Source organism: Musca domestica, unplaced genomic scaffold, assembly GCF_030504385.1.
Source record: "Musca domestica strain aabys unplaced genomic scaffold, Musca_domestica.polishedcontigs.V.1.1 6, whole genome shotgun sequence".
Classification (NCBI taxonomy): Eukaryota; Metazoa; Arthropoda; class Insecta; order Diptera; family Muscidae; genus Musca; species Musca domestica.
In genome coordinates, this window is record NW_026712363.1 from 14,261,466 (window position 1) to 14,288,075 (window position 26,610).

At 37.5% G+C, this 26,610-nt stretch overlaps 1 long non-coding RNA gene across 1 annotated transcript; it reads left to right on the forward strand.

The window, feature by feature from the left end:
* Positions 1-1,257: 1,257 nt before the first annotated feature.
* LOC131805718 (uncharacterized) lies at positions 1,258-26,300 on the forward strand. Its single transcript, XR_009343789.1, has 2 exons — positions 1,258-1,497; positions 25,534-26,300. It is a non-coding gene; the product is annotated as an uncharacterized LOC131805718 (long non-coding RNA).
* Positions 26,301-26,610: the final 310 nt, after the last annotated feature.

Sequence of the window (26,610 nt, forward strand, 5' to 3'; positions counted from 1 at the left end):
TTCACACAAAATTCGTGGTCCATTATACCCGCTGTCCTGAACTCTAACTTTAAGCGAGATTTCGTGTCCTTTGGTTCCTATTTGTGACCTTTATAACGGTCCATTTTAACCCCTAATATATTGCGGACATCTTTGAAAATAATAGGCCTAGCCTTTCTGAGCCCAACCCTACCCTTGTGAAAATTTTCGTGAGGATCGGACGATATTTGCAGACTGTATATAATAACCAAAACCTGTGTTGTAAATTAAAAAAATATTACAAAATATACACTTCAATATTATAAGCCAAAATGAAAAAATCGCATGCCATAAAATTTATGAAAAAATATAAAAAAAGTCACAAAATACTACAAAATCTATAAAAACATCATTATTAGCATTTTTTCTGCATTTTTTTTTTTTTAGATTTTATTTTGATTTGTGATTTCGTCGGGATTAAAAATATCGCGGTTTAATGGAAATTTGACTTTTATTTAACACAAATGTTGTGGTCTATTTCACCCACTATATATTACCCGATGACCATCAAAATTGGAAGGCTTCTGTCCAGCCCTAAGCCCTAGTCCCATGCTAACTTCCGCGTCGATTGGTCAATAATTGCGACCTGTAGAGCAATTGCAAAATCATGAAATTTTTCAGTTTTTGGTCAATTTCAACCCCTAAATATTATGCGATCAAATAGGGTTCTATTCTTACCCTAGCCCCACCTCCATTCTAAATTTCGTGAAGATCAGACCATAATTGCGACCTGTAGAGTGATTACAAATTAACATGGACAGACGGACGGACGGACATACCTAGCTAGATCGACTCAGTTCGGCGAGATAGGAAGATCCATATATACTTTCCTATGTGGAAAACCAATATTTCGAGGTGTTAAATAATTTTTGGCCCAATCAAACTTATAATACCCCCAACACATAGTGTTGTAGGGTATAAAAATAAACTAACAAAAGGAATTTGTAATTTCTTTCTTGAAATAAATCGGCTTTCTTAAATATATTCCAGCTCTTTAATATAAATAAACGATTTGTGTTATTTGAATACATTTTTCTATTATTGCCACATTATCAATATAAAAGACGAATTCAGTAAACTATACAACTTTTAAAACATAAAAAAGTTGGAAATTTAGTTGGAAATGAGCTTACGCATAAAAAATATACTTAACAGTAAACGAAAAAGCAATGACAGCAAAATCAAAAAATTTTATTTCAAAATCAAAAATATTAAAAATAGAATTATATTTTCATTTATTTCATATTAAATTTATTCACTTATTAAGCGATGTGAATTGATAGCGATCTGATTCAAAAGAGAAACGCACCAATAGCGCCTTCAATAAGATTATGTTAAACTGAGAGCATCAGCAGAATACATTTAAATGTGATCCGCACATTCCTTGGAAGTCTTCATGCAAGGAGAATGGTGGAATTAATAGAGGAAAGGCGGAAAAACAAAATATCGAAAAGAAAACTGGCTCGAGAACCATCGCTGGTAAGTTGAGTTTTCGTATAGCATACGTTTTCATTGTTGGAATGATGGTAAATGTAACTAGAATGTCTGCGAATGTCATTTCTATATGTCTTCTTTCAGACAAATTATATATATCAATAAGAGATAAATGACCAGTTAAGATTAATTAAAGAACGGTAGTTTCTCAGATTTCGTCATTTAGATTTACATACGATTTGTTGCAAAATATCAAGATATTCGATATCCTGTTTGACTGATAGTCTGCTAGGAACCCCTCGGACCAATTGTTATCCAAATTATTTCCTTGAGAACTATTTAACTCAGGGCCGTGAGAAAAGATTTCAGAAAATATTAAGAGGAACCTTGTATGTACCGTGGTTAGCTTTTCTTTGGAAGAAAGTGTTTTATACCACAATTTCAAACCATTGGCAATTCGAAGGATTTATATTGGTTTCTTCAGAAGAATCCAAGTTCGACTCAAGTTTTTTTTTAGCAGGAAACGGTTTTTTTACATCTGTTTTCGTGCTGCTGTAGCCAAACGGTTTGATGGCTTCGAACGTTGAAATGGCAACTTCCAGTTGGCTGCACACCGATGTCTGCTGTTCAAATTCTTCTTGTTGCAACATAGGAATTTTATCGTGTTGTAGGCAAGTCCGCTATTATTATACCCTCCATCTTGGAAAGGAGGGTATATTAACTTTGTCATTCCGTTTGTAACATCCCTAAATATTCGTCGTTGACCCCATAAAGTAGACCCAGCATAAAATTCTAAGTCGATTTAACGATGTCCGTCTGTGTGTCTGTTCGTCTGTCTGTTGAAATCACGAATTTGTCTAAAAATTGGTATTTGTAGGCCATGATAAGTTCTAGCTCTTGTGGTGAAATATTGTGTGCACGTTTTGGTATAGCCCCATATAACGGTACCTCCCGATATTCGTTATTTTGATGATTCTTGCCACATTTTTTACGGATTAGTCTAAAAATTGGTATTTGTTGGTCATAAGGGATTCTAGCTCCAGTGCCGAAACATAGTATGCATAGGTTCAAGTTTTGTTATAGCTCCCATATAACGGTATCTCCAGATATTCGGTATTTTGATTATTTTTGCCACATTTTTCAAGGATTTGTTTAAAAATTGGTATTTGTGGGTCATAATGGGTTCTAGCTCATATGGCGAAACATTGTATGTATAGGCCTACTTTTTGTTATAGCCTCCATATAACGGTACCTGCCGATATTCGATATTTTGATAAAAATTGGTATTTATAGTTCATAGTGAGTTCTAGCCCTGTGGCAGCACATTGAATATTTAATACCACGTTTTGCTATAGCGCACATATAACGATACCCACCGATATTCGCTATTTTTATAATCCAAGTCCTATTTACCCAAGAAAATGTTTCATATTTGGTATTTTAGAAGATTTGAGTATTTAAAGTATAACATTTTCTATACAGTTCCCGTATTGGTATGTCCCCGTATAACGCCCCTAATCACTTCATGGTTTTTTGATAAGCTTAACTGAATTATCAAAATGGTCGTAGTGGTATATAAAGTTTATAGTGAAACACGCTTGAATGCAGATATTTTTCATAAAAATGCTTTCTTTACCCTAAGGTTGAGGGTATTAAAAGTTCGGCCCAGCCTTAATGTTTTTTGTATTGTTCCTAATACCCTATTTTTCAAGCCTTTTTAATAAATCTGCCAATATTATGACCAGTGTGAAGTTGGAATATATCGATTCAGTGGCATAGTAACATAGTCATAACTCGTATAAAATGAGAAATGAGTTTTCTACTTTCCCTGAACTTTGCGTGTATTTACATTTCAAACAAAATTTCATAATTTTCAATAGTGGAAAAAGTTTAAAATGTTTTATTTTTTTGGCAATTAACTTTATAGCTAAGGGTATATATAGCTATCGTATTGCGACTTTCTTACTTAATAATCTTTTATAAATTAATCTATTTTTTCAACCACCCAAAGATGTTCCACACGGAAATTCATTGACCCCGTAGTTATATGTTATATTTATGCGACCCAATCTATGCGTGATCAACAAAACCAACTTTTCTTTTATTAAAGCCAAAAAACCCAAAATTTAAATCTAATAATATTTCTTTGCAAAATTTTATCTCCAAAACTCAACTTAATTGAGAAACCACATGAAGGAGCGCGATCTGCAACGGTGGAGCATGCATGTGTGGCTTGTTAATGTAACTTTGCAGTTTCGCCTAATATGAAAGCTTTGCCGAAATCATCTTTGTTGAATCTAACTATCTGTGATGTGATGCGGTACACTTGCTTTCATTCATGTCACAGGCATTGGCCACACAAACCTCGGCAACCACACGGTACAACACACACACACACATATGTATACTATCTATACTAATACATACATATACGTATTAAAATCTATCTCGACTACCTCCCGCTCTCACATCACTAGCTTCTAGTCTCGTTTGCCATCAAAACAACAAGCGAATAAAAAGACATACATGAATGACTTTTAACGATAAGAAACACTTGCAACAACACATGCAACTTAAAGTTGCACATTAAATGACAACCCAACAACATGCGTCACTGCTTACAATTGCAATGGCTAGTTGGATGCTGAGCAAAAGCAGGGGTGGGTAGGAAAGGAGGGCCGTTTGTGATTTGTATGTGAATATTCGTGCTGTCCTTGTTATCCTAAATAACAATACTTGGTTATAGTAAACACCCACACACACACACTCACTGGACCATTCTCATAAAAGACACCCACCGCGCAGTGGTGTTTGCCATAATGACCAAAGAAATGCAAATGTATATGTGTGTCTGTGTGTGTGTTTGCTTCTCTGTTAATGTTTGTGGCTTTAAGTTGCTACTACCACTGCTGTTGTTGCTGCTGCTATTGCCATTCAGACAATCAACAAAAGCACTGGTTTGGCCAAAGAATGGTGATGGCGATGCAGACGCACTGAGATCGGGGAAGATAAGATAGTTTCATTTTGCAAATGAAAATGCATTTCAAAGTTAAGTGAAGCATAAACTACACACAACACTTTCGCGTTTCGTAAATGTTTTCGCCAAAAGAATAAATACACACCAACATAACCAGAAGCAAGTCAAAATGTAGCAAGATCGATGGAATGGGTCTACAGTCGTTTCTAAAGGAATGCGAAGACATTTTTCGTTTGGTAACGAGATATGTTGAATTATAGATTATAATTTAAATGCAAGGAAGTGATTATAGAGTCACGCAATAAAGAAGAAGTGAAATAACTGACTGAATCACTGATCTAGAATCAGCGCCCAGACTAAGCAGTTGCAGCTAAAATCTTGAAATTTTCGCATTTTACAAATTCGTACTAAAAGGGTATTAAATGTACTAAAAATTAAATACTTGGGCAAACGGAATGAGCTAGAATTCTGAAATTTGGAATAAGAGTCACTGAGTGCATTATAGATGTACAAAAGAGTTTTTGAAAATTCGAACTTAAATGTTACGAAAAGTTCCAAAAAACTACCACTTAGTAACATGTGAAGGGATAGAGTTAAAAACTTGAAAAGAGGAAAGAGGTTGGAATGTAAGTTTGTTATATGAAATTAGTTTTGGAATGAAGTTAGTTGTGCGAACTGTACTAAATGGTACTAAATTTGGAAGAGTTTGGTTTAGACTGTACGGATAAAGCTGGAATTTTTAATTTTTTCCCTTTGGTAGTGGGATTGTGATAAGGAGGTAATTTCGAAAATGTGTAATACTAGTGCACGAAAAGTACTAAATAGTACTATAATCGAACAATATTGATTGCCAGACCAAACTTCAAAAATACTTGAAATCGAGCATTATATAAGGACAAGAACCGAATTTTGTTCTCAAAATTTATAAAATCGACTGAAACCGTTTAAAGGATAAAGCCTTTCTCCACGCAGAACGACCAACACCCCGAATTTATTGGCCGCATCAAATGATACATACCTTCATGATTTTAACTCCGAATGGCGGAAGGTACCTGGGGTAAGGTAGGTCGAAATTTGTATATCACCAAATATTTGTTATTCCTTTTGCGACTTTTTGAAATATTCATTAAAGACCCAACAATTTTACGACAATCAGGAATAGTGCATTCATTCCTGATTTTTGGAAAATTTAAACAATTTGTGGTAGATCTCTAATGGATCTACCTTAATGACAACAATTTTGAATAGAAAGATATCTCCTAATATTTGGTATTTTGATTATTGTAGTAATATGTATCATTGGAATTGTGGGAAATTCAGTATAATTGAAGTTCCGATATTCGGTATTTTCGTGATATTAGCGGCATTTATTTGAAGTTGGTAGTCAAAGATCTCAATGGTCAATACCTTACGTGACAGAAAATGTACTATATAAGTCTAAGCTTGTCTATAGCCCCATCGTATGTCGATAATATTAGCCCAAATTTTAGACGTAATATAAGGGAAATTCCAGTTGTTTGGTATTTCGATCATCCTCTTGCTGAAAATCGTAGATTCAGCTTAAAGTTATAATATTGTCTCCATATAACGGTATCTCCCCAGTTCAGTTATTTCCATAAATAACTTTCGTGTCAAAATTGACCTTTTTAGGCTGAAAACCGATTTGGGCGTTTTCACTCAGGGTGAAACTTGTTCCCGAGCGGGATTGTTTGAAGAGGGGAAGTCTCGTTTTCGAACGAATTTTGCTCCCACTCTTAAACGAGCAAAGCATGCTCGTCATAAACACAGTTTGCTTGTTTTGGTTTTTATACCCCTAAGAGTGCAAACCTACATATACAGAGGAAACCTCACTGAAGTTATTTAAATACATGATATAACCCACTCGCTCACACCGTGCATTATTCTCAGACAATTGTTACTGTAATCATTACGCTGCAATAAATCTCTTTCCGTTTTTCTCGTATTGACTGTTTTGCAGTTTTGGTTTGGTTTCATTCCCAATTTGTTATCATATAACTTTTGCATTTGGTTGCTGGCATGCATGTGCATGCTTAGTTGATATTTGTCGTTTTGACACCCTTTTCTAGTAATAGACTAGATGCCACACATTTACCAGGTCCCTGATATATGTTCGTCGTTTCGTTGAAGTTAGAACAGCTCGTCCCACGTTTTGCTTACCCTTACAACATTAATATATACATGTGCGGGTGTGGGAGAGTATGTGTTTCGCCAATGTCATTGGCGGTACATTGCGGTATTGTGATATTCTGCTCGGTGTCGCTCTCCGATGCTACACACACACACATTTCTTTGGCTTGGTTTGAAGGAGCATTTGTTAACTTGGACAGAAACGGCAATTTGCGTGTATTTGACTTAAATGACTATAGTGTGTAAAACATTGTCACAATGCCATCCCAGCTCACATACATACGAAAGCACACACAGTTTTATATAAATACCACACTGCATAAAGGGGAAGACGGCGAACAACTAAACAGTCTGAAATACACAACGAAGTCAAAACCAAGTTCTAGATAGGAGATATTATATAGAATCTCATAGGACAAGTGCGGCTTAGTATAGCATAGTCTAGGAGGTTCGCTTATCATTCAAAGGGAAGGCCATTTCTTCGACATTTCGTATAGAAGAGCAGTAGTTGGTATTCGTATGGAACAGCAGTAGTTGGTCTTCGTATAGAACAGCAGTAGTTGGTCTTCGTATAGAAAAGCAGTGGTTGGTCTTCGTGTAGAGGAGCAGTAGTTGGTATTCGCATGGAACAGCAGTAGTTGGTCTTCGTGTAGAAGAGCAGCGGTAGCTGGTCTTCATATAGAAGAGCAGGGGTAGCTGATCTTCGTATAGAAGAGCAGCGGTAGTTGATCTTCGTATAGAAGAGCAGCGGTAGCTGATCTTCGTATGGAAGAGCAGCGGTAGCTGGTCTTCGTATAGAAGAGCAGCAGTAGCTGGTCTTCGTATAGAAGAGCAGCAGTAGCTGGTCTTCGTATAGAAGAGCGGCAGTAGCTGGTCTTCGTATAGAAGAGCAGCAGTAGCTGGTCTTCGTATAGAAGAGCTGTAGTAATTGGTCTTCGTATAGAAGAGCAGCGGTAGCTGATCTTCGTATAGAAGAGCAGCGGTAATTGGTCTTCGTATAGAAGAGCAGCGGTAGCTGGTCTTCGTATAGAAGAGCAGCAGTAGCTGAAGAGCAGTAGTTGGTCTTCGTATAGAAGAGCAGTAGTTGGTCTTCGTATAGAAGAGCAGTAGTTGGTCTTCGTAGAGAAGAGCAGTAGTTGGTCTTCGTATAGAAGAGCAGTAGTTGGTCTTCGTATAGAAGAGCAGTAGTTGGTCTTCGTATAGAAGAGCAGTAGTTGGTCTTCGCATAGAAGAGCAGTAGTTGGTCTTCGTATAGAAGAGCAGTAGTTGGTCTTCGTATAGAAGAGTAGTAGCTGGTCTTCGTATAGAAGAGCAGTAGTAATTGGTCTTCGTATAGAAGAGCAGCAGTAGCTGATCTTCGTATAGAAGAGCAGCAGTAGCTGGTCTTCGTATAGAAGAGCAGCAGTAGCTGGTCTTCGTATAGAAGAGCGGCAATAGCTTGTCTTCGTATAGAAGAGCAGCAGTAGCTGGTCTTCGTATAGAAGAGCAGTAGTAATTGGTCTTCGTATAGAAGAGCAGCGGTAGCTGATCTTCGTATAGAAGAGCAGCGGTAATTGGTCTTCGTATAGAAGAGCAGCGGTAGCTGATCTTCGTATAGAAGAGCAGCGGTAGCTGATCTTCGTATAGAAGAGCAGCAGTAGCTGGTCTTCTTATAGAAGAGCAGCAGTAGCTGATCTTCGTATAGAAGAGCAGCAGTAGCTGATCTTCGTATAGAAGAGCAGCAGTAGCTGATCTTCGTATAGAAGAGCAGCAGTAGCTGATCTTCGTATAGAAGAGCAGCAGTAGCTGATCTTCGTATAGAAGAGCAGCAGTAGCTGATCTTCGTATAGAAGAGCAGCAGTAGCTGATCTTCGTATAGAAGAGCAGCAGTAGCTGATCTTCGTATAGAAGAGCAGTAGTAATTGGTCTTCGTACAGAAGAGCAGTAGTTGGTCTTCGTATAGAAGAGCAGTAGTTGGTCTTCGTATAGAAGAGCAGTAGTTGGTCTTCGTATAGCAGAGCAGTAGCTGGTCTTCGTAAGCAGAGCAGTAGCTGGTCTTCGTATAGCAGAGCAGTAGCTGGTCTTCGTATAGAAGAGCAGTAGTTGGTCTTCGTATATAAAGAGCAGTAGCTGGTCTTCGTATATAAAGAGCAGTAGCTGGTCTTCGTATATAAAGAGCAGTAGCTGGTCTTCGTATATAAAGAGCAGTAGCTGGTCTTCGTATATAAAGAGCAGTAGCTGGTCTTCGTATATAAAGAGCAGTAGCTGGTCTTCGTATATAAAGAGCAGTAGCTGGTCTTCGTATATAAAGAGCAGTAGCTGGTCTTCGTATATAAAGAGCAGTAGCTGGTCTTCGTATATAAAGAGCAGTAGCTGGTCTTCGTATATAAAGAGCAGTAGCTGGTCTTCGTATATAAAGAGCAGTAGCTGGTCTTCGTATATAAAGAGCAGTAGTTGGTCTTCGTATATAAAGAGCAGTAGCTGGTCTTCGTATATAAAGAGCAGTAGCTGGTCTTCGTATATAAAGAGCAGTAGCTGGTCTTCGTATATAAAGAGCAGCAGTAGCTAGTCTTCGCATAGAAGAGCAGCAGTAGCTGGTCTTCGCATAGAAGAGCAGCAGTAGCTGGTCTTCGCATAGAAGAGCAGCAGTAGCTGGTCTTCGCATAGAAGAGCAGCAGTAGCTGGTCTTCGCATAGAAGAGCAGCAGTAGCTGGTCTTCGCATAGAAGAGCAGCAGTAGCTGGTCTTCGCATAGAAGAGCAGCAGTAGCTGGTCTTCGCATAGAAGAGCAGCAGTAGCTGGTCTTCGCATAGAAGAGCAGCAGTAGCTGGTCTTCGCATAGAAGAGCAGCAGTAGCTGGTCTTCGCATAGAAGAGCAGCAGTAGCTGGTCTTCGCATAGAAGAGCAGCAGTAGCTGGTCTTCGCATAGAAGAGCAGCAGTAGCTGGTCTTCGCGTAGAAGAGCAGCAGTAGCTGGTCTTCGCATAGAAGAGCAGCAGTAGCTTGTCTTCGCATAGAAGAGCAGCAGTATCTGGTCTTCGCATAGAAGAACAGCAGTAGCTGGTCTTCGCATAGAAGAGCAGCGGTAGCTGGCCTTCGTATAGAAGATCGATTGGTCTTCCTACCAATTTGGTATTTATATTGCAGTCTGATTTTAATTTGTCGGGAAAATTCAAGGTTCTTAGAATAGTAATATTACAAAAATTGACATCTGTCTTCTTCAATATGATTAAAATACTCTTCAATCCCATCAGCCGCAACTTCACGCACTCATCCACCCGCAAACTCGTTGTTCTCAACGAAATAAAAGAAAATCAAAAGATTTTCACCCACACCCTTAGGTAGTTTGTTGTGCCGCACACTCATTTTAATGCATGATGTTTGTATGAGGGTTTGAAATCGAAAATCATTTCATTTCCATTTGGTATTCGTATAATTTACTTTCAAGTTAAAAATCTGATTACATTCCACTTCAGAATTCTAAGTTATTTCATTTAAGTCCCATACCGAACTCCAACCGCAGAAAACATTCATATGTTCTTGTGCATTCTTTGAGGTAATCCGCAACAATTGTCCTTTCCAGCTTGCAAACGAGACCAGTAGTTGGGGTATGAATTTGACGATGTTTTATTTAGAAGTGGGGGGTTTTTCTTGGATAAAACTTGTATGATGCTGTCTCTTGTAATGCCGTGTACATCACATAATTCATTAACTCATGCTCCCGCCGATTTCTATACCTACAATTTACCAAAGTGAACTTATTTATGATATATATTCCAGACAGTTTTTGCAGACATTAGATGGGGGAGGTGACGACACAAGAAAAACATATATATAAAGAAAAAGCCAAGGTTTTGAAGTGATTTAATATATTTGTTATATTGTAGTTTGGGTTTCTTAACCGCGCACAGTGCTACAGAAAATTTGACTTTGGCAAAAAATACAAAGTTACTCAGTCATTATTATATAATTGGTGTATAGATTTCTTTCCTATCCATCATGCAACTCATAAATACAGCTATTGCTTAATCAATGCAGTTTACCGAATACTATGCCTTGCGGCAATTTCTTTATCATTCCATGGTACTTTGAACTCATTTACGACAAAATATTACAACATTTCAAAGGCAACAAAGAGGAACCAGTAAGGAAAGCTCAAAAGTCGGGCGGGGCCGACTATATGATACCCTACACCACTATGCATATTTAGTAGAGCTCTCGTAAAAAGGTTTATGCAGGGCATTTCAGAGCTCTATGAGATATTTGGTACAAAATCAAAATCTATCTAATTCTATCGTGCATTTTACGAACTATAGCTATCTCTGAACCGGGTTTCTCCAAATTTTACGTATTAGCTTCTAGACTGGTGATTTGGGCTGATATTGACCATTTAGTGCACATTTAACCCGAAATCGGATGAAGATATATATGGGAGCTATATCCAAATCTGAACCGATTTCGATAAAATTTAAAACAGCTATTCCTGTGCTCCATCTAATACCTGGTACCAAATATCACGGTTGTGGAGTGAATATTACGAATGTATGGGACTAAAACTCTAAATCGGATGAAACATATATATGGTTGCTAAATCTATATCTGAACCGATTTTCACTAAATTTGATATACTTGCTTCTAGGCTGAATTTGGTCCGATGTACTAAAATTCAGTCCATTTGGACTTATATCGGCCATTTGGTGCACAATTAACCCGAAATCGGATGAAGATATATATGGGAGCTATATCCAAATCTGAACCGATTTCGATAAAATTACAAACATCTATTTCTGGGCTGCATCTTATATCTGGTACCAAATATCATTCTTGTGGAGTGCATATTACGAATGTGAGAGGCTTAAACACCAAATCGGATGAAAGATATATATGGGAGCTATAGCTATATCTGAACCGATTTTCTCCAAATTTGATATACTTGCTTCTAGGCCGAACTCGGTTGGGTGTGCCAAAATTCAGGTAATTTGGACTGATAGTGGACATTTGGTGCACATTTAACCCGAAATCGGATGAAGATATATATGGGAGCTATAGCTGATTCTGAACCGATTTTCAAATTTGTTGTATTTGCTTTAAGGCTAATCTCGGTCACATGTGCCAAAATTCGGGCCATTTGGGCTGATATTGGCCATTTAGTGGTCAATAAAACCGAAATCGGATGAAGATATATATGGGAGCTATATCCAAATCTGAACCGATTTCGATAAAATTTAAAACAGCATTTTCTGTGCTCCATCTAATACCTGGTACCAAATATCACGGTTGTGGAGTGCATAGTAGAAATGTGAGGGACTTAAAGATCAAATCGGATGAAAGATATATATGGGAGGTATAGCTATATCTGAACCGATTTTCTCCAAATTTGATATACTTGCTTCTAGGCCGAACTCGGTTGGGTATGCCAAAATTCAGGTAATTTGGACTGATAGTGGATATTTGGTGCACATTTAACCCGAAATCGGTTGAAGATATATATGGGAGCTATATCTAAATTTGATCCGATTCTCACCAATTAGGGTTCGTCCTTGGGCCAAAAAAATATTGTTTGGAAAATCTCATCTCAATCGGATAATAAATGCGACCTGCATTTTGTTCACAAGAATACATGGACAGACGGACGGACGGACGGACGGACAGACGGACTGACATGCATAAATCGACTCATAAAGTGATTCTATGAAGGTTCTCAAAAGTAACTATGGGTCTATCTCGTTTCCTTCTCCATGTTACAAACAAATGCACAAAGACATAATACCCTTACCACTATGTGGTGTAGGGTATAAAAAGCAATAGAAAATAACAACAACAGTAACAACAAGGCGACGACCTATCCCATTGCTATCAGTTCAATGCAAGATGAGTATCTCTAATGTCGAGCAGAGCAACGACAAAACGTCCACAAACCAAATTTGCAATCATACACATAGTTCTGTGATATGTTTCTCAAAAGCGCGTTCACACACAGACGCACTCATACAATCACATTTCATTCCACCTCCTATGCGGCAGGCATGATAAAAGAAATGCCAAAGAAAATTTTCAAAAATTGTTGCAATTCCATTGAGTAATCGAAATGTGTAGATGACGGCGGTGATGACAGTAAAAGCGAAGCAAAGCATAACTCGTCCCGTTCACGGTGGTATGAAATGCAGCGCATTTCACAAACGTATTTCGATGGAAACCCAAATCCACAACTCATAATGATGCCAAAAGTTTGAGGTATTGCTGGGAAAAGCACGACGAAGAAACGAAAAACAAACAACAACAACATAAAATGCAGGAACAAATGAAACACAAGAATGCTTTATTTCATCAACTTCAATATTGTCAACATTTGCCGGTTTTTGGTAACTGACTGACTGACTGTTTTACTGTTTTGAGATGGAAGTTTGTTCTGAACATATTGTCGTTTTGCCATTCTCAAAGTTTGAAAAATACCAACAATGATGAGCTTCGGCAACCAGTTGCCTCTTTTTGAAGTTGGTGTTCGTTGGCAATGGATGCTGATGAGTTCCATATTTTCGTTGAAGGGCAGGTTGGATAGCTGGCTGCCGCAATAATGTTGGTTGTGATCTTGCTTTGAAAATTATTACACGACATCCAATTCTCTAATGACAACAACTGTGCATGCTGCCAGAGTAGGAACAATGTTTCAGATGATATTGTGTAATAAAGAGCCATGGAAAGAGAGAAAGGTGTGACAAGTGCAGAATAGAAGACAGAGTCGTGTCTACTGTGCATTTGCAATTATGTTTCTATAGCAAAATACCAAATTGAAACCATTCCGGAGAAAAAAAGTAACACATATCCACAAAATACCGAATCTCAGTAGGTACAGTTAAAGATAAAGTGTGCACCTCCATAGTCAATTATCTGCCAGAGAAGGCGACTCCTATTACGAACTCCAAATATCAAGTTTGAGATAATTCACTTGAAAAATGAGCTAAAATCCTTAATAAACCGAAGATGTGGACCCATATAGGCAGTTCTATGCAACTTCGTACATGCTCTTACATACTGCCAATTTACAAAACATGGACTAAGTACAAGAAAGAAAATTTCCACACACGGACAAGCAGAAACAGACGAGATATTACTAAATCGACACATTTCGACCGGAATAGCTGTTATTTCTTCACGAATTTTGTCCTTGAGCTCTTTCTTCTGTGGTCCTTGGCTTGTTAACGTAAACCTTTGACTTCAAATATCCCCACAAGAAGAAGTCAGGCGGCGTCAAATCGGGCGAACGCGGTGGCCAGTCCAAATCACCACATTTCGACATCAAACGGCCCGGAAACAAATTCTTCAGAAAATCGATTGTTATGCGACTTGTGTGCGGTGGAGCGCCGTCTTGTTGAAACCAGAACTGCCTCATGCTCTTTCGACGAATAATTGGCATCACAAAATTGGTCATCATGTCGCGATAACGCTCCTGCCTGATGGTAACAGCATGACCATTTTCATTTTGGAAGAAAAACGGCCCAATGACAGTTTTCGCACTAACGCCGCACCAAACTGAAACTTTTTCGTCATGAAGAGGCACTTCTAGAATCTCCTGAGGATTGTCAGTGGCGTAAAAACGGCAATTTTGCTTATTTACGGTCCCATTCAATGTGAAATAGGCTTTATCGAACATGATAATTTTGTTCCAAACTTGCTCGTCATCTTCGGCCATTTCGATGACTCTTTGGGCCCATTCCAATCGACGAGGCTTGTCCGCAGGCAACATTCTTTGCGTCAATTGAATTTTGTACGGGAACAAATGCAAATCAATGCGAATAATCCTTTCATAAGTGGACCGAGCCATGCCCAACTGCTGAGAACGGCGTTTTTGGGATGTTCTTGGGGACCTCTCAACACTGGCTCGTACGGCAGCGATATTCTCGGCCGATCGCCTAGGTCGACTTTTATATGGCCTCTTCGGATTAGAAGCAGCCTTACCAGTCGAAAATTTTTCGTATAAACGCGCACTTCTCACATTTTTTAATGTTTTAAAAGCACGTTGAGTTTTCACAATTGACTTCTTTTGTTGAATGTAAATTTCAACTATTTCAGAACGCTCGCCTGGCGTGTATTGGTTCATGGTAAAAATCTGCTTGGACTGACGCTTCAAACGCGGTGTCGAGGTGTTACAAACGGAAAGACAAATTTAATATACGATCCATATAATTGTGCAGGGAATGACAATGCGAGGATTAGTTTGATATTAATTTAATCCTCAGACGGGGTCTTTTGGTAATTTTTTTAAAAGACTAGTTAAAACTCCATGTGAATGGGATCGCAACAACAGATTTTAGGATTGGGAGTATTCTCGTTATAGCAGGATGTCTTCTTCAAATTCCATCCTATTTCACCTAAGAAAGAAAATCCTATTTCGGTTATGTATCTAGAATAGACGCAAACATATTTTCTACACTACATTGTGGTATAGGGTATATTATTCAGGTATATTTAAGCATTTGTGTCTAACATCCAAAGGGAAACGAAACATACAAAGCATCACATTCAGAGTTTTTTTTTTTTTTATCGACAGCTGTTAAAATTATTCCAATCACAGCTCAATATATTGTTTCCTAGCGTACAAAAGCATTTTGGTGAGGATTTGCCAGAAAAAAGTCATTCGTGATGGAATTTAAGCATGATAGTGTGATTTCTTTATATTTGGCTGGAATACCACAAGTGGCTATCGTTAGAGCACTCCAGCATTTAAATGTGAATAAATCTTTCGTACCATCGCTCGTTACCGTGATACGCGTAGCCGGCGTCAAGGAACTGGACGGAAGAAAACAGCAACATCAGCAGAAATGGTTCAAAAAGTAAAGAAGCGACTTGAGCGAAACACGCGTCACAGTGACCAAAAAATGGCTCGTGAGCTGAACATATCGCAATATTCCATTCGGCAAATATTGAAAATGATCTCGGGGTAAATCTATTGAATAAATGCGCAAGAACTTGCACCTCAACAGAAAGAAAATAGACTCAAAAAAGCTAAAGAGTTGCTTCGTTTGGTCGAAAGTGGTGAACTGCCGAATTTGGTTTTCTCCGATGAGAAAACATTTGTTGCCCAGCCGTTTCTAAACGAACAAAACGATCGTGTTTACTTGCCAAAGAGGTCAACTGAAAATGTGCACCTTCGATTGGCCACCAGAACTCAAGCGCCGGCCATGGTGATATTGTGGCCGATAACAGCCGATAGTCGCTCTCAGCTCGTATTAATCGACCGTGGCATCAGAATAAATGCAGAATATTATCGCGAAAATATTCTGGAGGGTGTATTAAAGCCTTGGGCAAGTAAACATTTTGGCCGCAGACCTTGACCAGATTCCAACAGGACTCAACACTGTCGTACTTAGCACGCGCCAGCCAAGAATGGTAACAAAATATGGTTCCTCGCTTAATTTCCATATTGTGTCTGCAGTATTTTGGAAAGCAAGGTTCGCACCAAAAAATACCAAAGTGTCGATTACCTCAAGCAAGAGCTTCGCCGGGAATGGGCCAAAATGAGTTAGAAATGAGTTGGCTAATTTGTTAATTTCCCATTTAAAACAATTTAGGGTCCTTCTTTCGAATAATCCTAATATCACCCATATACTAAACCTACGGTCTGTAGAAGTTACAAAAGTAACGTTTTTATGAAGTGGATATACCACTTCAGTTGGGTCCAGCGGAAAGATCGCAAATTTTACATTCAGCAAATATTTTTCTATAGATAATGACCGTTTCATGCATATCATTTTTAAGTAAGTTTTGTCCATTTCATTATACCCTACACCACAAGGTGGTCAGGGTATTATGTCTTTGTGCATTTGTTTGTAACAGGCAAAACGAAACGAGATACACCCATAGTTCCTTTTGATGATCTGCACAGAATCACTTTCTGAGTTGATTTATGCATGTCAGTCCGTCTGTCCGTCCGTCTTTCCATGTATTCTTGTGAACAAAATGCAGGTCGCATTTATTATCCAGTTGAGATGAAATTTTCCAAACAACATTTGTTTGGCCCAAGGACGAACCCTATTGAAATTGGAGATAATCGGTAAAAATTTAGGTATAGCTCCCATATATATCTTCGCCCGATTTGCCTTGTATTGTGCACCAAACGTGTAATATCAGCCCGAATATTATGGAATTTTGCACATACAACCAAATTAGGCCTGAAAATAAGTATGCCAAATTTGATCAAAATCGGTTCAGATATAGCTATAGCTCCCATATATATTGTTCATCCGATTTGTTATTTTTGTCCTCCGCAGCCGTAATATGCACTCTGTAACAACAATATTTGGGGAAATATATCAAATACAGCTCAGAAATGTCTTTGCCAAATTTTATCGAGATCGGTTCAGATTTGGATATAGCTCCCATATATATCTTTATCTGATTTCAAATTAATTTTGCACCAAATGGGCAACACAAGTCCGAATTTAAAAGATACAAATGCATATTAAGTCCTTTGAATTTTTAATTATAATTATAATCTTAGGGTGTGTGATTGAATTCTCCCATAAAAACTTTTAATTGTTATGTGGAGCTTAACTAAATTAGCAAAGTGGTGTAGGGTATCATAAAATCGGCCCCGCCCGACTTTAGGACCTTCTTTACTGGTTTTTGAAATAGTAATGAAATGGAATATCTTAGTTTTTGGCTGGAGTCACGATGCCAAATTCTCGTTCCATTTTTTCTGTATTTCTATATATCAAGCTAAGGGATATTCAAAACAATATTTTAAAATTAAATTCCTGTACTGAATATACCCTATATCACATAGTGATAAGGGTATTATGCCTTTGTGCATTTGTTTGTAGCATGGAGAATGAAGTGAGGAAGACCCATGGTTATTTTTAAGGATCTTCATAGAATCACTGCCTGCGTCGATTTATACATGCCTTTGTGACATGACTTTATATTGAATTTTAACACAGAAAAGTTATGGTTATGGTTGATTTAACTCAGTTAATATAATCCGATGACCGCTGTTGTTAACTAAAATCGCATGTAAACTCTGCTTCTATTATTGTTACTTGTGGAGCGTCCCTAAAATCCGTATTATATTTAATATATATTATAAATATTTTGCTAAAACCTTCAATAACAATTGTCATCTATTCTGAACCTTCCCCTAAGTCCATGCAAAATTCCGTAAAGGTAATTGAGTTATTACATTTTAGCACGGACAGACATATCAACATCGACTCAGATCGGAGAGATGGGAAGACCGATATACTATATTTCGAGGTGTACAACAAACTACTGTAGGGTATAAAAATATATAAATATTGACCAAGCAGAGTTCTAAACCTCAAAACCCCTACTTTCCAATATATTATATTTCATAAAAATATGATTTTTCAAATATTTTAAATTGAGCATTTCATCATCTATAAAATCTATTTTCAGTACTACTTTATTCATTGCAATCATATATTTTCCTCGTTTTATATATTTGTTTTATTTTCACTCATTCAAATACCTGGCGTAAATACAACAAATATGATTTCCATCCCAACAAATTTGTTTTCAAATTCCGAACAATCTGATTAACACTTTCAAATTGTTAGACAACATTTTTTATTTGATTTCAATGTTTATGAGATTGGCAATGAAACAATTTCTCTAGAGACATTAAAAGTATTATTTTATTAATATTCTTGCCATAAAGCCTGGGCAAGCGATTTTATGAAAACATAAAAACAAATCAAAAAAATTTATTCGTTTTTGCACGGCTATGATTGAAAAATGACATTTTCCAAAAAAGGCACAATTTCATACGAAATCCATGGGTCTACTTTGCCTTCCTGTTGACATTCATTCCATTTTGCCTTGACAAAGGCAACAACCGTCCAATGGAAAAATCTTGTTTTCATATTTCTGTGTCCAGTCTCAATTGCCGTTTCCAAACACCACCCCCACCCCTTTGTATTGCTCACTGTCATCTTCCTCGTTGTATTTTGTTTTTTGTTTTTTTTTGTTTTTCTCAATCATTCATCTCTGGGGAAATCAAACATTTTATAATTAGTCATTGGCACGGTTGTCGGAGTATCATACAAAGAACATGAATTGCTGGGACACGAGCGCAGTACCGAAGACAGTGAATTGCTATGCTGTCAGCGAAATTCATAGGATCACATCAAGCCACCAACAAACCAGACAAAATCGCCAAGGGATATGTTTTATATTGTTCTCCCCTTCGTTGGGTTTTTTATGTTTTGCATTAAAACAAAGTTAGCTGGAAACCAGTAAGGAAAGCTCAAAAGTCGGGCGGGGCCGACTATATGATACCCTACACCACTATGCATATTTAGTAGAGCTCTCGTAAAAAGGTTTATACAGGGCATTTCAGAGCTCTATGAGATATTTGGTACAAAATCAAAATCTATCTAATTATATCGTGCATTTTACGAACTATAACTATCTGTGAACCGGGTTTCTCCAAATTTGACGTTTTAGCTTCTAGACTGAATTCGGTCTTATGTACGAAAATTCAGGTGATTTGGGCTGATATTGACCATTTAGTGCACATTTAACCCGAAATCGGATGAAGATATATATGGGAGCTATGTCCAAATCTGAACCGATTTCGATAAAATTTAAAACAGCTATTCATGTGCTCCATCTAATACCTGGTACCAAATATCACGGTTGTGGAGTGAATATTACGAATTTAAAGGTCTAAAACACTAAATCAGATGAAACATATATATGGTTGCTATTTCTAAATCTGAACCGATTTTCACTAAATTTGATATACTTGCTTCTTGGCTGAATTTGGTCCGATGTACTAAAATTCAGTCCATTTGGACTTATATCGGCCATTTGGTGCACAATTAACCCTAAATCGGATGAAGATATATATGGGAGCTATATCCAAATCTGAACCGATTTCGATAAAATTACAAACAGCTATTTCTGGGCTGTATCTTTTATCTGGTACCAAATATCATTCTTGTGGAGTGCATATTACGAATGTGAGAGGCTTAAACACCAAATCGGATAAAACATATATATGGGAGCTATAGCTGTCTCTGAACCGATTTTCACCAAATTTGTTGTATTTGCTTTAAGGCTAATCTCGGTCACATATGCCAAAATTTGGGCCATTTGGGCTGATATTGGCCATTTGGTGGTCAATTAACCCGAAATCGGATGAAGATATATATGGGAGCTATATCCAAATCTGAACCGATTTCGATAAAATTTAAAACAGCTATTTCTGTTCTCCATCTAATACCTGGTACCAAATATCACGGTTGTGGAGTGCATAGTAGGAATGTGAGGGACTTCAAGATCAAATCGGATGAAAGATATATATGGGAGCTATGGCTATATCTGAACCGATTTTCTCCAAATTTGATATACTTGCTTCTAGGCCGAACTCGGTTGAGTGTGCCAAAATTCAGGTAATTTGGAGTGATAGTGGATATTTGGTGCACAAATTTTATATACTTGCTTCTAGGCCGAACTCGGTTGGGTGTGCCAAAATTCAGGTAATTTGGACTGATAGTGGACATTTGGTGCACATTTAACCCGAAATCGGATGAAGATATATATGGGAGCTATAGCTGTTTCTGAACCGATTTTCTCCAAATTTGTTGTATTTGCTTTAAGGCTAATCTCGGTCACATGTGCCAAAATTCGGGCCATTTGGGCTGATATTGGTCATTTGGTGGTCAATTAACCCGAAATCGGATGAAGATATATATGGGAGCTATATCCAAATCTGAACCGATTTCAATAAAATTTAAAACAGCTATTTCTGTGCTCCATCTAATACCTGGTATCACGGTTTTGGAGTGCATAGTGGGAATGTGAGGAACTTAAAGATCAAATCGGATGAAAGATATATATGGGAGCTATAGCTATATCTGATCCGATTTTCTCCAAATTTGATATACTTGCTTCTAGGCCGAACTCGGTTGAGTGTGCCAAAATTCAGGTAATTTGGAGTGATAGTGGATATTTGGTGCACATTTAACCCGAAATCGGATGAAGATATATATGGGAGCTATATCTAAATTTGATCCGATTCTCACCAATTTCAATAGGGTTCGTCCTTGGGCCAAAAAAATATTGTTTGGAAAATTTCATCTCAATCGGATAATAAATGCGACCTGCATTTTGTTCACAAGAATACATGGACAGACGGACGGACGGACGGACGGACAGACGGACGGACATGCATAAATCGACTCAGAAAGTGATTCTATGAAGGTTCTCAAAAGTAACTATGGGTCTATCTCGTTTCCTTCTCCATGTTACAAACAAATGCACAAAGACATAATACCCTTACCACTATGTGGTGTAGGGTATAAAAAGCGAAGTGTGGCCGGTAAATTTGACAAAGTAAAAAAATGGTACCATATTTTTCAAATCAAATGTTGAAACGATTCTTGTTATAACCAATTTTCATACAGTGTTTAAACATGAAGTTGACAAGAGAACAAATCGTTTTACTGTGATGATCTACTAAAGTGGTGATCTAATTGACCCGCGTGGCTGAATAGACCTTCCTTATTATATGAAGAAATACTCGGCGCAAATCCTTTATTTAATATTTATTTAATATTTTGAAAATCGTAAATTGAAAAAAAGTTCTTAAGCCAATACGGAAAGGGCAAAAGTCGGGCAGGGCCGACTATATGATACCCTACACCACTATGCGTATTTAGTGGTTTGGGGATGTATGTGAAGTAGATCATACCAGCTATGAACCTTATTTGCATGGGTATCATGGAATTAGAGTAGCCATAAATTGGAAACTATATCCAACTCTGCATCGATTTCCAACAAATTTGACGTAGACTTTTGTAACTATAGTACCAAATAACATTGCTGTATAGGGCATGACTTCGATAAGAATTATATTCAATAATATTTATTGGAGCAATACATATAAGTGCTCGAGTTTCACCAAATGGAAAAATTCGATTGAATATGAAAAAAATTTATCCAATTCGGGCTGATATTACATAAATGGTGGACAGTAATCATAAAATCGTATGAAGATGTATATCGAATGTATATAAAAATCTGAACCGATCTCGATAGAGCTGTATCGGATGTCCGGTAACAAATATCATTGTTGTGGTGTGCATATTACGCATTTGAGGGACTCTAACACCAACTCGGATTTGCAGTACTTGTTTCTAAGCTGATATTAGCCATTTGGTGCATAATAAACCCGAAATCGGATGAAGATATATATGGGAGCTATATCCACATCTAGACCGATCTTGGTACCAAAGAACATTGTTGTGTTGTGCATATTACGAATGTGAGCGACTTAGACACGAAATTTGATGAAGCATACATAGAGGGCCCACTGCTATACCGAACCAAGTCATGAAAAATAAAAAATGTTGAAATTAGTGCCAATGTCTCGGTATATGGAAACTCTGTTTACCCTGTAAAGCACAATGTCAAAAAGTGTTTCGTTACAAAGATGACGGTAAAAAACCTAAGTCAACGACTGTCATTTTCGACTTTTTTCAAAGCAAAAATTAACCAAGTCAGTGTGTTTCATTTTGAATCAGTACTATTGTCGTTCAGGTTTCCGTGTTTTCTATAAATGGATAGTAATTATAGCAGTGCTAGTGATTTCTCCAGTAATGAAGATGAGGAATATTTGCCAGCCCCAAAAATGATGACGGAAATGACGAATTTTTTTATGTGTAAATATTTGTTGAAACCACTGTAAAATTAAGAAGGTAAAGTCATTTCAAATAACCCAACATACCAAAAATACAATCGTAAGAATTCCTCAATAATGCTAGAGAAAAACTTTTTTGCACAAACTTTTCTCAAATCTGTCCTTTGTTGACGAATTTGTTTTGATTTTTTTTTTTTGTGAAGCAAAGCGCAAAAAGCTCACAAAGGCTTCATAAGAATATTGAAATGTTGTTTATAAAGAAGTGAAAAACGTGGTTCAAAAACGTGTGTGTATGTGTATGGCATCCTTAAGAACGAATCTTGGCTTTTAACAAGAATTTTGAGGGGAGTTATGGATATATATTAAAAAATATGAGAAGGTAGACAAAAGAAAAACAACGGGGATATATTCAATTTCCGCATGATATGGAATATGGGCGAAAGTATTGAGATAAACGAAGTTTCGAGAAAACTGTTCTGAAAACCATATATTTTTATTCAACATTTTTTTAAGGGACGAGAAGAAATGGACATTTTCGCACTTGGTCATTTTTAATGGCTGTACCAAAAGCTGGACATATATTGGTATTTTTTATAAATAGCGTTTCTTCATAATAAAAGCATAGAATGTAAATATTTGGAGAAATTATATGGAAAACATGGCCAAAACTTAAAAAATACTTGAAATCGGAGTTATCCTTAAAAAGCGACTATTCCAAAGAGTGGATCGATATGACCCTCTTAGTGTACAAATGATTCTAGGTGTAGTCCAAAGATCTCTATCAAATTTCCAAGCTCTCTTTTGACACCTTTCATCTGAAACGAAATTTTATGAAACCTTCAGGCGTCAAATCGAAAAAGAAAATTTGGGGAAAAATTTATCAAAAAATTAAGAATTTTTTTTTTTTTTTTTTTTTTTTTTTTTTCGAACGTTGATGCAAACTAGCATATATTTGCACTAATTTGTCTAAAAAATGGTATTTGTAGCTCGTTATTTGTTCTAGCTCTAATGGTGGAACATTGTACATATAGGTCCACATTTTCGTATGAATTTGGATGATTTTTGATACATTTTTCCACGCGTTTGTCCACAAAATGCTATTTGTTGTTTCTAATGGGTTCTAGCTTCGGTGACAGAACACGTTTTCGCATAGCCCACATACAGGTTGAAATAAAAAAATAAGGTGAGATCAGAGTAAATTTAGATTTGTTCGAATTGGTCACCTTTGGCAAGAATTATGGCCTTTAAACGGCCAACGAAACCGTCACACGCTGCATAAATGTTGCTCTAAAGTATTTTGGCCCATTCCCGACGAAGAGCGTGCTTGCTTTCCAAAATACTCCAGACACAATAGTCCAACGGATTGGTATAAGGAGATTTTGGTGGCCATTGTGAGCTGGAAATGAAGCGAGGAACCTCATTTTGTAACCATCCTTGGGTGGTCTGCCGCCAAAGTGTTTGCGTGCCCAAGTCTTTAATGCACCCTTCAGAATATTTTAGCGATAATATTCGACATTTATTTTGATGCCATGGTCGATTAATACGATCGGAGAGCGACCATCGGCTGTTATGGCGACCCACACCATCCATGGTCGGCGCTTGAGTTCCGGTGGCCAACCATTATTGTACATTTTCAGCTGACCTCGATCATTTTGTTTACAAACTGCTGAACAACAAATGTTTTCTCATCAGAGAAAACAAAATTCGGCAGTTCACAACTTTCGGTCAAGCGAAGCAACTCTTTAGCTCTTTTGAGTCTATTTTCTTTCTGTTGCGGTGTAAGTTCTTGCACTTTTTGGAATTTCAATGGCTTTACCCCGGGCTCATTTTTCAGTATTTGCCCAATGGAATATTGCGATATGTTCAGCTCACTGCCACTCCGAGGCAGGTTTTGATCAAGTCGCTTCTTTACTTTTCGAACCATTTCTGCTGATGTTGCTGTTTTCTTCCGTCCACTTCCATGACGCCGGGCTACGCTACCAGTATCACGGTAACGAGCGATGGTACGAGACGCAAAATATAGCCACTTGTGATTTTTCATCCAAATATAAAGAAATCACAATATTACGATTGAATTCCATTACGACAATTTTTTTTTTCTGGAAAATTTTCACCAAAATGCTTTTATATGCCTGTAAACAATATAATAAGCTGTCACAGGAATAATTTTAAAAGCTGTCGGACAAGTGGCTTAGAAATGGTAGCAGTCCGAAGTTGGTTGCAGTTTTTTTCATCTCACCCTGTAACTGTACATCCAAATATTTTTCCAACAATTTGTCTAAAAATTGGTATATGAATTTCGATATGGGTTATAGCTCAGGTGGTGCCACATTGTATATATAGGTCCATGTTTTCGTATAGTCCCCATATAACGGTACCTCCTTATATTCGGTATTTTGATGATTTTTCAACATTTTTCAAAGGATTTTTAAAAAACCAGATTTGTAGTTCGTATTGTCTAGAACACATTACGAACTACAAATATTGGAGGAATATTGTACACGTTTTCGTACAGCTCCTGTTTAACGGCACCTCCCGATATTCGGTATTCCATGGATTTGTCTAAAAATTGGTATTTGTAGTTCGTTATGGGTTCTAGCTCTGATGGCGGAACATTGAATGTCTAGGTCTACGTTTTCCTACAGCGCATATATAACGGTTTCATCGAATATTTGGTATTTTAACGATTTAATTCATATTTTCTAATGGGTTCTACAGCCGGTGTCAAAACATTGTCACAATAGTCACTCTTATTCAGTATATGGTTAAACATTAACGTAAATGGGACTTTTGTGAGGGGACATGGTTAATTTGAATAAAAATCTGGATATAGAAACGGGAACTTAAATACATTTCAATTTAGCTGACTATTGTAATGATCTAAAGAGACAGACATTTACATTGACATAACTTAAAAACCAGTAAGGAAAAGGCAAAAGTCGAGCGGGGCGGACCACTGTGCCTATTTAGCAGAGCTCCCGAAACTATGGAATTTGGCTTTAGAGCAGTAATAGTTTGCGCTTGTGAGGGACTTTAAACCCCAAATCGGAAAAACATCTGTATGGGAGGTATATCTACAAATTAACCGATTTACACCAAATTTGGAGGATTGGTTTATAGGATGAATTCAGTCGTAATTTCCAAAAGCCCTGTACCCAATATCATTCTTCTGGAGTGCATTTTACGCATGTGAGGGACTAAATCCCCAAATCGGATGAAACATATAGAGGGTGTTTTTTAAGCTAGATAGAACTTTAAATTGTAAAAAGCAACACAATAAATTAAGTTTTGATGAAACTTTTTTTTTATTTGTTTCAGTATACTCTGACAAATCAGCATGAATAGACTCACGCTTGAACAACTCTACGAAATTATCCAAATTTACTTTGAAAATCAGGCTCTAGAGCAGTTGGCAAATGACCCGTTGTTTTATCGCAAAATTGTGTTCAGCGATGAGGCGCATTTTTGGCTTAACAGGTTTGTTAATAAGCAAAATTGCCGCATATGGAGTGAAACCGATCCACAAGAGACCCTACAGACTCCATTACATCCAGAAAAATGCACCGTATGGTGCGGTTTTCACGCTGGTGGCATCATCGGACCTTATTTCTTCAAAAATGAGGCCGGAGCACGCGTTACGGTCAATGGAGATCGTTATCGCACCATGACCAATGACTTTTTGTTTAAAAATACGGATGACATTGATCCGGAGGAGATGTGGTTTCAACAGGATGGCGCTACGTGCCATGCGGCGAACGCAACCATCGACTTATTGAAATCAAAATTACGCGATAAGTTGATTTCGAGAAGTGGACCTGTCAATTGGCCTCCAAGGTCGTGCGATGTGACACCTCTCCATTATTTTCTGTGGGGCTACGTGAAGTCACTGGTTTATGCTGATAAACCAGCAACAATTTACGCCTTAGAGGCCAGCATTGTTCGCGACATACGGCCAGCAGTGCTCGAAAAAATGGCAAAAAATTGGACGTCCAGAATGCACTTCGTCAAGAACAGCCGCGGTGCCCATATGCCCGAATCATTTTCAAGTGTTGATCTTTCGAATAAAAAAAAAAAATTGATTCAAATTTTTTCTCCAAATTTGGTTTACTTGCTTCTAGACTGAATTCGGTGGGATGTACCAATTAGCCCGAAATCGGTTGAAAATATATGAGAGCTATATTTTTATCTGATGCGACCACCAATCTCAATTGGATTCGTCCTTGGGCCAAACAAATATTGTTTGCAAAATTCATCTCATTCGAATAATAAGTGCGACCTGGTTTAGGGTCTACCAGTTATTTGTAAATGTACTATAAGTTTATAAAAATTAACTTAAAACCGGGAACCTGAATTTTATTTTAGATTTTTAGGTTATCTCGATTTTCCTGGCTAAAT